This window comes from Tupaia chinensis, unplaced genomic scaffold, assembly GCF_000334495.1.
Source record: "Tupaia chinensis unplaced genomic scaffold, TupChi_1.0 Scaffold143813_1, whole genome shotgun sequence".
Lineage (NCBI taxonomy): Eukaryota > Metazoa > Chordata > Mammalia > Scandentia > Tupaiidae > Tupaia > Tupaia belangeri.
The window spans coordinates 115,799-130,236 of record NW_006203663.1 but is presented as its reverse complement, the minus strand read 5'-3'; the positions used below and the strand labels follow the sequence as shown (position 1 = coordinate 130,236).

At 41.5% G+C, this 14,438-nt stretch overlaps 1 pseudogene; it reads right to left on the bottom strand.

Annotated features, from left to right (window-relative positions):
* Positions 1 to 6,382: 6,382 nt before the first annotated feature.
* Positions 6,383 to 7,815, bottom strand: LOC102470133 (eukaryotic translation initiation factor 2 subunit 3 pseudogene; annotated as a pseudogene).
* Positions 7,816 to 14,438: the final 6,623 nt, after the last annotated feature.

Here is a 14,438-nt window from a genome sequence, read left to right as displayed (position 1 = left end):
TTTAAAAATGTGTGAGCATTATCTCTAGAATTAAAATCATGGATTATAGGCGTGTTTTCAGTTTTGCTAGATACTGACAGACTGCTTTCTTTTTAAAAAAATTTTTTATAGACCATAGATTAGTTTATTTTTAACACCCATCATGCCATGAATTCATAGGGAATAGGTTCCAGTAGCTCAGGCTCCTTTCCATTGGTTCTCACAAAGCGTGCTTCTCTGGGTGGAGCAGGCTGGCGCTTTAGTTGAACTCAGGTACCTTTTTCTTTGGCTTCCTTCTTTTTCTGGTCATTTTCCTTCACACGTTTGAAGAGTCTATCTCTACTCTTAGAATGGTTAATATGCTCAATACACACATTCATTCTCTTGGCAAAAATCTTGCCCTTAACTTGTTTGCTTACAATAATGCCAGCAGCATGCGGGGTAACATTGTAGATCTTCCAATTTTGCCATGGTAATGTTTGTGGGGCATTCCTTTCTATTTTTTTGGAGAGGTGTTTGCTATAGGGTGTTTCCCTTTGTGTTGTCACTTTGGTTAATTACTGGAAGATGGTGGTTCCGGCCAAAAGGACCTGACAGATTGCTTTCTCAAGCTTATGAGCAGTGTTTTTGTTTCCCAGCATTCTTAGCAATCTTTTTTTTGGTGGGAAAGGTTTTTGCTATAGGGTGCGTGCACTCACCGGAAAGACAGAGACAGACAGAGAGACAGAGACCAAGAAATCACCCCCCAGGGGGATGGCCATGCCATAATCCCTTCACCTCCATTCTCCTCTCGGGATCTTGGACAAGCACACATATGTGCCCTGCATGAGTTTAAGCCACCGGGTCCAGGACTTGAACCGTCGTCGACTACATGGGAGTCCAGTGACATAGCCATTATGCTAACTGCTGGTACCTTGAGCATTCTTTTTTGTATACTAAACATTTTATTTTAAAAAAATTACTTACTTATTTAATTCCATTTGTTGTTATTATTAGTTTTGTTTGTTTGTTTTTAATTTGACCAGAGAGAGAGAGAAGGGAAAGTAAGAGAGCAAACTACCAGGTCTGGGACTTGAACCATGGTTAGCCATGTGAAAATCCAGCGCTATAACCACCATGCCACCTGCTGGCCCCAGCATTCTTAGCGTTCTAATCAACAGTTGGTGTTGGTAGACTCTTAAATGTTTACTTATCTCATGAGAAATGATGTGTGGCTTAATTTGCATTACTTGTAGGAGGTTAGAGGTGTGGGAACCGCAGGAATCAAAGATGACTTTAGGTTTCTGACTGCTTAATAAGGAGAAAAACATTTAGAGTTTTTTTTTTTTTTTTTGTCAAAAATGCCTTTGTCTCCACTTTTATTTATTTATTTTTTGGAGAGGTTTTTGCTATAGGGCGTGTGCGCTCACCAGACAGACAGACAGAGACAGAGAGACAGAAAGCGAAAAATCACCCCCTGGGAGGATGGTCACGCCACAATCCCTTCTCCTCTATTCTTCTCTTGAGATCTTGGGCACACATGCACACGCACCCAGTGTGAGTTTTAAGCCACCTGGTCTGGGAGCAAACTGCAGTCGACTACATGGGAGTCCAGTGACATAGCCATTATGCTAACTGCTCATCCCGTGTCTCCACTTTTAAAGGACAGTTTCACCAGGTAAACAGTTGTAGGTCATCATGTTAATTTCTTGTACTTTGCTTTTTGCTTCTGTGGGGAAATTGGAAATTAGTATGTTTTTACTCACTTTCAGGCTGCTTTAAGATTTTTCTCAGGGGGATCCAGCAGTTAGCGTAATGGCTATGTCGCTGGACTCTCACGTAGTTGACTGAGGTTCGCATCTCGGACCCGGAGGCTTAAAACTCATGCCGGGCGCGTGTGTGTGTGTGCCCAAGATCCCGAGAGGAGAATGGAGGAGAAGGGATTGCGGCGTGACCATCCCCCCTGGGGGGTGATTTCTCGCTTTCTGTCTCTGTGTCTCTGTCTGTCTGTCTGGCGAGCGCATGCGCCCTATAGCAAAGAAAACCTCTCCAGAAAAAAAAAAAATTTTTTTTTCTCAGTGCCAGCAGTTGGCATAATGGCTATGTTGCTGGACTCCCATGTAGTTGACCGTGATTCGAGTCCCAGACCCAGTTGCTTAAACTCATGCTGGCTCATGTGCGTGTATGCCCGAGATCCCGAGAGAAAAATGGAGGAGAAGGGATTGCAGCATGGCCATCCCCCCTGGCGGGGGGTGATTTCTCGCTTTCTGTCTCTCTGTCTGTCTCCATCTTTCAGGTGAGCGCATACACCTTATAACAAAAACCTCTCAAAAAAAAAAAGAAAAATGATTTTTTTTTTGCCTTTGGTTATTTACTTACTTATCTACCTATTTTTAAATTTATTTGTATTTATTTTATTGCCAGAAGTCATGTGCATTCTCCAGAGAGAAAAAAGAAAGAGAAAGCACTCCTCAGTGGAGCATGGTCATTCTATAATCCTGTCTCCTTCATTTTTCTATCCCATTGAGATTTTGGGCACATGCACACCCATACCTGGTGTGTTTTTCAAGCTACTGGGGCTGTGGTTTGAACCATAGTCAGCTATGTGGGATTTAGCTCCCTGAGTCATTATGCTATGGGCTGGCCTTGTTTTCTGAGTTTTTATTTTGTTTGTTTTGTTTGTTTGTTTTAAAGGGTTTTTTTCTGTAGGGTGCATGCACTCGTGGGAATGACAGAAAGTGACAGAGAGACATAATGCAAGAAATCACCCTGCCCCCCAGGGGATGACCATGCCACAGTCCTTTCTCCTCCATTCTCCTCTCAGGATCTTTAGCACGCATGCATGCACGCACACAAACCTGGGGAGAGTTTAAGCTGCTGGGTCTGGGATTTGAACCGCAATCAACTAATTGCTAGTCCAGCAACATAACCATTACCCCATCTCCTGATCGGGCCAGCCCTCTTTGCCTTTGGATTTCAGCTGTTTTATTATGATGTGTCCAAATGTGGTTTTCCTTAAATCTCTCCTGCTTGGAATTAGTTGTGATTATTGTTCTGTCTTTTCATCTGTTGCAGGAGGTTAGAGGTAGTGCTGTGGTAAAATTTGATATTAAATAATATATATATATATACACATTATACAAAAATATATATAATGTGTGTATATATATATTTTTTGAGAGGTTTTTGCTATAGGATATGTGCGCTTGCCAGAGAGACAGAGAGAGACAGAGAGACAGAAAGCGAGAAATCATCCCCCAGGGGGATGACCACGCTGCTGTCTCTTCTCCTCCATTCTCCTCTTGGGATCTTGGGCATGCACACAAACATGCCCGGTGTGAGTTTAAGCCACCAGGTCCAGGACTCGAACCATGGTCATCTACATGAGAGTTCAGCAACATAGCCATTATGCTAACTGCTAGTCCCCTTAAATTAGATTTTTAGAATTCTTGAGCAGAGGGACCAGCTGGTGGTGTGGTGGTTAAGGCGTGGGACACTTCTGCATGGCCAACCTCCATTTGAATTTCAGACCTGATGGCTTGCTTTCTCACTTTCTGTGTGTGTGTGTGTGTGTGCGTGTGTGTGCGTGTGTGCGTGTGTGTGTGTGTGTGTGTGTGTGTGTGTCTGGTCAAAAGTTTTCTAAAAATTAAATTAAAAATAATTCTTTTTAAAAAATGAATTCTTGTGGGGAACCAGCAGTTAGCGTAATGGCTATGTCACTGAACTCCCACGTAGTCGGCCGCGCTTCGTGTCCCAGACCCGGTGGCTCTTAAACCTCACGGTGGTAGGTTGTGCATGTGTGTCCAAGATCCCAAGAGGAGAATGGAGGAGAAGGGATTGCGGTGTGACCATCCCCCCCGGGGGGTAATTTCTCACTTTCTGTCTCTCTGTCTCTCTCTGTCTGGCGAGCGCATGCGCCCTATAGCGAAAACATCTCCAAAAAAAAAAAAGAATTCTTGGGCAGAAGGCGGCTGGCAAGCAGTATGGTAGTTAAGGATGCTGTACACCCACATGGCCAACCATGGTTTGCGTCCTGGACCTGGCAGCTCGCTTTCTCAATTTCCCTCTCTGTCTGTCCCCACTCTGGTCAAATTAAAAAAAAAAAGAAAGAAAGTTAAAATAATTTTTTTTTTTAAAAAAAAAGAATTCTTGGACAGTATTTCTTCATTTATTACTTCTCCTGTATTCTCTATCTCTTCTCCTTCTGGGACTCTAGTTATAAATACATTAGACATGTCCTTTGTCTTGTCCTTTGTATCTCTTAGACTCTTTTCTGTGTTGTCCTTTTGTCTCTCATGTTTCACTCTGTGTATTTTCTTCTGACCTACATTCTACTGTGTTAATTCTTTCATGAGCTCTGATTGCTGTTGAACCATCTGTTGTAGTTTTTATTTTTAATTTTTTTTTGTTTGTGCTAGAGGGCATGTGTGCTTGTCAGAGAGAGAGCGGGGTTGGGGGAGGGAGTGAGAAATCACCTCTCAGGGGAATATGGCCACAATTTCTTATCCTCTCAGGATTTGGGGCATGCACTCATATGCACCTGGCATGATTTTCAAGTTGTCTGGTTCGAGATTCAAATTGCTCAGTTGGCCATGTGGGATCAAGTACCTTAATCTCCATGCTACCTGCTGGCCCACTGTCTACTGAGTTCTTAATTTTGATTATGTCTTTCATTTTTTCCCACTCTTTTTTTGTATTCCAATTTTATGCTGCAATTTTCATCTTATCAACTATTTTTATTATTATAATCACAGTTACTGTATAGTTTATGCCTAATAAAGCCAATATTTGAATGTCCTGCAAGTGTGTTTTATTGTCCATGTTACCCTTGATTTTCTGTCATGTGATCTTGACTCCAGATATGCCTGTTGAGTTTTTTTTTTAATGTCTTATTCATTTATTTTTTTGACATTTATTTATTTATCTATTTATTTGCTCTGATTTTCAAGACACTGGGTCTGGGATTCAAATTGCAGTTGGCCATGTGAGAATCCAACACCTTAACCACCATATCACCTGCTGAATCTGTTGAGTTTTAATGAAATTCTAGACAATGTGTATGCAAAATTGTAGAGATAACTCTAGGCTCATGGTATCTTCCTCTAGAGAGGCACTCAGTTAAGGTAAGAGAATATCACTTTAAAATGATGAGAATTGGTCTACTTCAGGTTTACCTTTCTCCTAGGGTATAGCCTTTAGTCGTCCCAACTGAAACCCTACAGTGTTTACTTTCTTAAGATTTTTGCCATGGGCAAGTGTGCTTGCCAGGGAAGTCGGGGAGAGTGAGATATCACCCCCAGGGGTATGACCATGCCACAGGCCCTTCTCCTTCATTCTTTTGAATTTTGGGGCATGCATACACATGTGCCCAGGATGATTTTCAAACCACTGAGTCCAGAACTTGAACGTTGGTTGGTCATGCAGGAGCCGAGCACCATGCCATCTGCTGGCCCCTGAAACTCTACAGTGTTTACAGGGCCTCTTTTACTTTGACAGGCCTTGACTTCTAACGTTTGTTCCCTTAATCCCTGAGACTGTGGGAGATTCTGCTGATCTTGGATTCCCAGTCACTAGTTTCTGTTTGGTGCTTTGGTCTGTCAGCTTCTGCTGTAAATTGGCAAACGCTTCAAGGAAAAAGTGGTTCAGATGATTGGGCTCACTCTTTTGCACTTACCTCCTCTCTGAGATTCTGTCTTCATTGCACTGGTAGTTCTCTCATGCCTTCAGGCAATTTTTTCTTTCTCTGGCTCTCTCTCTTATTTTTTTTGTTTTGTTTTTGTTTGTTTGTTTTATAAAGTTTGCTTTTTTCATGTGAGGAAGACAGAGACACAGGGATTCCCAACAAGGTCTTATACTACATCATGACTCTCCCCCTAGACTTTCATTAGGAGCTTGGGCATATCTGTTGGCATGCCCCATGTGTTCAGGTCAACCCAGGATCTAAACCTTGTGCTTTCCCATATGGCTACACTATTGTGCAGTAGCACCCTATTTGCCTGTGCCACTATAGCTGGGAATCTGAGCAGTTGTTTCTTTGTCTTATTTATTTATTTATTTATTTATTTATTTATTTATTTATTTGTCTTATTTATTTATTTATTTATTTATTTATTTTAATTTTTGCTAGAGACTGCGTGTGCTTGTCAGAGAGAAAGTGAAAAAGCACCCTCTGTAGAATATGGTCATGCCACAATCCCTTTTCTGCCTTTTCTCCTAACTTTCAGAATTAGAGGCATGCATATATACATGCCCAGCATGTTTATTTTTTATGCCAACTTTTACATTTATTATAGATTCTATTTTAGTATTAGAGATTAAATTTTCATCACCAAAAATGAGAATAACCTTACACATAAGGTATGGGCTGTGAAATTAATTTCCTTGTATTGCTATGAAAATATTCCCCTAGGTTAAGAGAAATTCCAACTGCATCCAAATGTATTATTTAACTGGGATCTTCAGTCATCATTTACTGTTGGCTTGATGGTCACTCCTCTTCTTATTTGACCCCAACCAATTAAACGCCAGTGTTTCCCAACTCTTAGGCTAAGAGCAATTTTTTCTCCTACTTCTGTGCAAACAGGATTAGTCAAAATGATTTTGCCCAAATCAGCCTTGACAGCACTAAGTCTCCCTCCTGTTGATAAGGATCCTATGTTCACTATAAGTACTCCATTTTTAGATAGCTTTTGCACCTTTGCTGCTTCCTTGTCTCCTTCAGTGTGTATACCTAAAAGGCGTCTCAGCAAGAAATAGGAGATTTTCAGTTCTGTAAAGATCTCAGGTAGTGCTCAACTGCACCGAGTACCTGCCCCACCATTCTGTCAGCCTGGCACAAAGTGGGATCAGTTTTTGTTCCAACACCAGTAAGACCCTCTGGATCATTATGTTCCACAAAAAGCGATACAATTTTGGAAAGGATTGGTTTACACATGAGTTTTCCTTCACTATCTTTGGAAACAATACCAGGTCTGACTTAAATCTCCTGGCCCACCTTTAATACTCCTTTTAGAATACTACCACCAGCTACACTCCCCTTAAGGTCATCAACTTCACAGCGAGGTTGTTGACATCAAAAGACCCAATAACAATAAGTCAGGGTTCTAAAGTAAAGTCTCTTGAGGGTACTGGAATTTTCTTAACTAAGTACTCACAGAAAACTTCAATATTGTATTTCAGCTGAGCAGAAATTAGAATAATGGGAGCTCCTTCTGCTATAGTACCTTGTACAAATGCAAAGATCTGTTCATATCGTTCTTTAGCTTGACTTTCTTTTATCAAATCAATTTTATTTTGTAGAATAAAAGTATGCTTCAGTTTCATAATTTCTATAGCAGCCAGGTGCTCAGAGGTCTGAGGCTGTGGACAACATTTATTACCAGATATCAACAGGAGAGGTCCATCACTGCACACCATTCAGCATAATAGCCACCAAAATATCGTGGCCAGGACAGTCAATGAAAGAAACATGTCTGACTAATGTGAAGTTCCCTTTGGTCCCTGGAATGTCCGTAGGAAACTCATCTGGTGTACTACTACCACAGGTCTGTGCCATTCTGGCCTAGGACAACTTAGGTAATTAAGTTTATAAATCTTAGCATTAGTATATCCAAGCTTGACGGTAATGTTTCTTTCTAGTTCATTTTTGAACCTGACTATGTGAACTCCCGAAATAGCTTTTACACCTGTGGATTTCCCATGAGCTACATGACCAATTGTACCTATATTAATAGTGGCCTGTCTGCTGATGACTTCATGTGAGAGTGGAATCAATTTGGTAACATCCGAAGTGTTGAGATCCTGGTGAGAAAGGTGAGACTGGCCCTGCCATCTTGCCCAGAGAGGAAGCTCCAGCATGTTTTTTAAGCAGTTCACTCTGTCACTTGAGTTATAGGCTTGGCCATATGCAATTCAACACCTAACCACCATACAACCTGGTGGCCCAGTAGTTGTTTCTTATAATTTGTTCACTTTTCGGGACCAGCAGGTGGCTTGGTGGTTAAGGCGCTGGACACTCCTACATGGTCGACCACGGTTCGAGTCTTGGACCTGGTAGCTGACTTGCTTTCTCACTTTCCCTCCGTCTCTTTCTCTCTGTGTCTCTCTCTGGTCAAATTAAAATGAATGAATGAATGAATAAAATTAAATAATTCTTTAAAAAAATAATTTGTTTACTTTTTTTTTTTTTTTTTTTGCTCTTGGTAGAATGATTGGTCTGCAGTGAACTAATAAGGTTTTACTAGAAGCAAAATCTCAGGACTTCAATTTTGGCATTTAAATTTGACCTGTCAAGGAGATACCTTAAGTAGAGATGGTGGGTAGGCATCAACTGTGTGTGTTTGCTGGTTTGTAGGAAATAAACAATTGGAAGATTTTAATTCATGGAAATGGATGAGATTGCTTAGGGGGACAGGGTTGAGACAGAGGAGAGAAATCCCAGGACTAAAGACAGTGCAACAGAAGAGACAGAAAAGGTAACCATTGAGGCTGAGGAAGCTCGAGGTTTGTGAGGCATTGCACAAGGTAAGGAAAGACAGAGTATTTTAAGAAGAAAAAATGGTCAGCTGTAGCTGAATGCTCTATTTGGGTGGGGGGGGGCTCCAAATCTGTGAGCTAAGCTGAATGCTCTGAAGAGGCAGGCTGAAGAAGGCTGGAGAAATGTCTACTGGATTTGATGACTCTGGGGAGAGGTAGGAAACTAGCTGATTTGCAGTGGACTAAGAAGTGATAGGGAAAAGGTATGTCCTTGCTAAGGAAAGGCACGTGCCATGACTCTTACATGGGAATTTTTGCCTGTTATGAGAATAGTGAGGAAACCAGAGCGGTCCGAGCTCAGTGGAGGAAAGGTGTATTTGTTTTGCAATGACATTTCTCAAGTAAGTCATTTTGATGGAGGACCAATGATAATTTGTACCAGGTGTGTTAGAATAATGATGCTATTTACACACACAACTCTTAGTCTAAGAAACTTTCGAAGAGGTAGATTAGTTTTTTTAAAAATATATTTATTCATTTATTTATTTTAATTCGATCGGAGAGAGAGAGACACACAGAGAGGGAAAGTGAGAAAGCAAGACACCAGGTCTAGGACTCAAACAGTGGTTGGCCATGTGGGAGTGTCCAGCACCTTAACCACCACACCACCTGCTGGTCCCTGAGGTAGATTAGTTTTAAGAAATCATTGGCAGTTCCTTTAGGAAGCAAGTTTGTCAGTTTGTAACACAGGACCATTGAAACTTTTGAAGCGAAATGAAATTTTTTAAATTCTGGGGGCCTAGCTACAGGTGTACAGATAGTGCCAACACGTGGGAGGCTGGAAGTTGCATAAGAGGCCTGGGTTTGGCACCTAGGCCAAACAATACCCTGGACATGGTTGCTAATTTTTTTTCTTTTCTTTTTTTGGAGAGGTTTTTGCTATAGGGCATGTGTGCTCGCCAGAAAGACAGACAGAGAGACAGAAAGCGAGAAATCACCTTCTGGGGGGGGGGGGGTGGGTGACCACACACCACGGGGGGGGATGGCTACACCACAATCCCTTCTTCTCCATTCTCTTCTTGGGATCTTGGGATTTGGGGCATGCATGCACATGTGCCTGGCATGAGTTTAAGCCACTAGATTCAGGACTCGAACTGCGGTCGACTACATGGGAGTCCAGCAACATAGCCGTTACACTAACTGCTGGTCCCCATGGTTGCTAATTAGGAGGCTGGATTATAAGGATGGCAACACAGACCCTGTCAAAAGGCCAGCAGATGGCGTAGTTGTTACATCACTGGACTCTCACACCAGGGACTGCAGTTTGAGTCCCGGACCTGGTGGCTTAAAACTCAAACTGGGCACATGTGTGTGAGTGCTCACCCAAGATCCTGGGAGGAGAATGGAAGAGAAGGGATTATAGTGTGTCCATCTCCCCGGGGTGTTATTCCTCACTTTCCCTCTCTCTCTGTCTCTCTCTCTCAGATGAGCTCATGTGCCCTGAGGCAAACACCTCTACAAAAAAAGAACCTATCTCTTTCTCCTTTTTCCTTTTTCTCGTAAAGGAGGAGGAAAGATTTTGGGCTAGCCCCGATAGTGTGTATTGGTGGATAGTGCTCCTTGGCAGGTTGAGACCATATGGGAGGCCTAGGTTCCATTCCCGGCACACCTTAAAAGCCACGATGGGTGGTGTGCATCTGTAATACCAACTACTTGAGAGGCTCTCTCCTCTAGGAAGATCACAAGCTCATGGCCTGCGTTTCTAACACTGGGAAGGCATGTTTGAAGGATCCAAGTATGGTATTAAGTACCTATTGTCCCAGCTACTCTGGAGGCTGAAGCGGGAGGACTATAGCATAGCAAGATCCTATCTAAAATACCATGGACACAAATACACCCCTTCCCAAAATATTCAGTAGATTTTATTAAAATTCCCTGAAAGATATAAGCTTTGTTAAGTACAGTTTGAGAACCCCTTATCTAAATTTTTGTGACTAAAAGTATTTACAGTTTTGTTTTTTTGTTTTGGATTTGGAATAGTTTCATATTTTGGAGCATTTTAGATATTCAAATTAGGGATACTCGGGACCAGCAATTGGTGTAATGGCTATGTCGCTGGACTCCCATGTAGTTGACTGAGGTTTGAGTCCCAGACCCGGTGGCTTAAACTCATGCCAGGCGTGTGTGCATTTTGGCCCAAGATCCTGAGAGGAGACTGGAGGAGAAGGAATTGTGGCGTGGCCATGCCCCTGAGGGGTGATTTCTCATTTTCGGTCTCTCTGTCTCTCTCTGTCTTTCTGGCGAGCGCACATGCCCTATAGCCAAAACCTGCCCCCCAGACCCCGTCAAAAAAAAAAAAGAGAGAGAGAGAGAGAGAGAGCCCGACAAAAAAAAAAAAAAAGAGAGAGAGAGAGAGAGAGAGAGAGAGAGAGAGAGAGATTAGGGATATTCAACCTGTCAACCTGTATTTTGAATTTATGGAAAAATACCAAAATTTTTAAATGAGAGTAGAAAACATATGACTCTCCATCTTGCTTTTTTTTTTTTTTTTTTTTTTTTTTTTTTTTTTTTTTTTTTAAGACAAGGTTTTGGCCATGTTGCAATCTGCCTGCCTCAGCTTCCTAAGTAGCTGGGATCACAGGCAACTACCTCCATGCCTGAGTCTTTCATACAGGGTCTTGCTGGATTGCTCACACTGACAATAAACTTGTGGTTCTCCTGCTTGAGCCTCCCAAGTATTATAACACACACGACTCCCAGAGTTTTGAGTGGGCTGGGAATGAATCAGGCCTACCCTCGTGGCCTCCACCTAACACCTTGGACTATTAGCCAGCATGTGCTACCAGGGCTAGACCTTGCTCTCTTAATTTTTGAAGTTAACCAAACCAGTAAGCTTTTTTTTTCTTCCTTCCTTCCTTCCTTCCTTCCTTCCTTCCTTCCTTCCTTCCTTCCTTCCAATGTTTTTGTTATAGGGTGTGTGCGCTTGCCAGAAAGAGAGACACAGACAAAGTGAGAAATCACCCCCTGGGGGGATAGCCACGCTGCAGTCCCTTCTCTATTCTCCTCTTGGGATCTTGGGCATGCATGCACACGCACCTGGCGTGAGTTTAAGCCACTGGGTCTGGGACTTGAACCATGGTCAACTACATGGAAGTTCAGCGACATAGCCATTACGCCAACTGCTGGTCCCACCAATAAGATTTTATAGTTATTATCAGGTCCCCAGAAGACATGCTAGAATAGATGTGAGATTCTGTAGTGTTTATAGTTTGGCTAGAGACAATTCAGTAAGCATGTATTGCAGATAAATGTCTTTCAGCGTTATGTAAATATTAGAAAAGACTCACCCGAGTCAGTTTGGCTGGTTAAGAAGATCTTGTAATTTACTTTCACAGTGCAAATTTACTTTTAGCTGACTTATTTTTTAGTAAGAAAGGCACCAAGAACACTGTTCAAATAGGAGAAAATGAAAATTCCTGTCTTAATCTCTCAGTGGAAGTATCATTAATTACTGTGTTCTTCTTTTTGAAAAACTTATTCCTTTAATTAATAAGCCAGCAATTTTCTATAAAACTAAATATTTTATAATAATTAAAAGTACTTCTCAATGTCTAAGTAGAGATCTTTTTTTCCTCCCAGTTTTCATCCAGATGTTTGGCAATGTGTAGACACAGTCTTACTGCAATTTCTAATTCACTTTCATGGGAACATATAATATTCTCCGTTTATTTTGGACAGCAGAGTTTCCTTTTTCTGTGGAGAGATACATATGAAACACATGCTCTTCGAGTGGAGTTTGTGGTCCTCTGAGAATTCTCTGAAGGAGGAAATGGGTTGACCTATTTGGTTGCTATGAAGTAACAACAATCTTGTTTTCATTTTTTAGTGAACATCTGGGTTGCATTTATTATTTCACATTCTGGAAGTTCTTTAAAGCCACAATGTGATAATATAAGGGTTCATTAAAGCAGTAACTAGCCGTTTCTATACTTGATTTAAATACTATGATTTCAGTACCAGGATAGGTAGCTGATAGATTTTTTAAAAATATTTTTTCACCTTCTATAGAATATACCTTAAATAATACCTCTTGATTCAGAACTGTAAGGTGGGATCTATTAGGTAGTCAGGAAAGTCATGACTTATTTTTCTATGCAAAAATGCATCTTGACTTTCCTGACGACTCAGATATTTTGGCGTGTCGGGAAAGTATTGACCAATCTGTTTATTTCTCTAGTGTCCTTTTCCATTGCTATAGCCATATTTGACTCTCTATAGCAGACACTGTTGGTCCCTATTGCAAATCATCTTCTTTCTATTCTTTGCTCACAGAACTGTAATTTGTTTACATATATAAGCACTAGGGAATGTGACCTTATCACCACGAAAGGGTGAACATTAAATGGCCAAAGCAGTGGGCAGAGGTGGGGAGAATCCCTTTTTCCTTATTGATTGGAGAAGGGGTATTTGTGTAAGCCAATTCTGACCAGTGTGAAGGATAGTTTTCAGGGGGACTTCTTGAAGAAATTTCTTTTTTCCTACATAAACATACAAGAAAGAGAGAGTCCCTTTTCTTATCCTAGACTTTGTTGGGTCGGGATCTATTAGGTAGTCAGGAAAGTCATGACTTATTTTTCTATGCAAAAATGCATCTTGACTTTCCTGACGACTCAGATATTTTGGCGTGTCGGGAAAGTATTGACCAATCTGTTTATTTCTCTAGTGTCCTTTTCCATTGCTATAGCCATATTTGACTCTCTATAGCAGACACTGTTGGTCCCTATTGCAAATCATCTTCTTTCTATTCTTTGCTCACAGAACTGTAATTTGTTTACATATATAAGCACTAGGGAATGTGACCTTATCACCACGAAAGGGTGAACATTAAATGGCCAAAGCAGTGGGCAGAGGTGGGGAGAATCCCTTTTTCCTTATTGATTGGAGAAGGGGTATTTGTGTAAGCCAATTCTGACCAGTGTGAAGGATAGTTTTCAGGGGGACTTCTTGAAGAAATTTCTTTTTTCCTACATAAACATACAAGAAAGAGAGAGTCCCTTTTCTTATCCTAGACTTTGTTGGGTCTGAATGGTTAGCCAGTATGCATTTATGATGTCCCCCAAGACTGTCCAGTTCTAAATCCACACACTAAGGATGGCCAACTGGATTCTTGATCATGTTGCTGAATTTAACCTACCCAGGAGCTTCCTTGTCTCCACACTTCCTGTCATATGGAACAATAAACACTGTTCTTGTTCTCATCTAAATGGTTGAGTAGAGATGTACTGTAACTTGGAGCAGAAGACATCTAGCCTCGTAGTGACTGTAGCAGCAGGTAGGCTTCTGCTCATTCACTTGCTAAGGATCTTGCCACTGTAGAGTACAGAGAAGAAAACCATCTTTTCTCCTATATAAATATTCATTAAGCATATGTATTTATCACTTTAAGAACTGAGCTAGATTATGTTTTCTTCTTAAGAGTAACACTTTCGGGAGCCAGGAGTTAGCGTAATGGCTATGTCGCTGGATTCCCACGTAGTCGACCGTGGTTCGCGTCCCGGACCCGGTGGCTTAAAACTCATGCCGGGCGCGTGTGCGTGCGTGCCCAAGATCCCGAGAGGAGAATGGAGGAGAAGGGATTGCGGCGTGACCATCCCCCCTGGGGGGTGATCTCTCGCTTTCTATCTCTCTGTCTCTCTCTGTCTGGCGAGCGCACGCGCCCTATAGTGAAAAACCTCTCAAAAAAAAAAAAAAAGAGTAACACTTTCTCCCACTTTTAATAAAACTATATTTTTATACACTTAGAAATACATTAATGGGGGGGCAACAGGTGGCATGGTGGTTAAGGGTGCTGGACTCTGCCTGACTGACCATAGTTTGAGGCCCGGCAGTGGTTTGCTTTCTCATCCCCACCCCCCATCTTTTACTCTGTCCCTCTCTGGTCATATTTAAATAAATAAATAAATAAAGTTAAATAAAATATTTTAAAAGAGAAATATATTAATAGT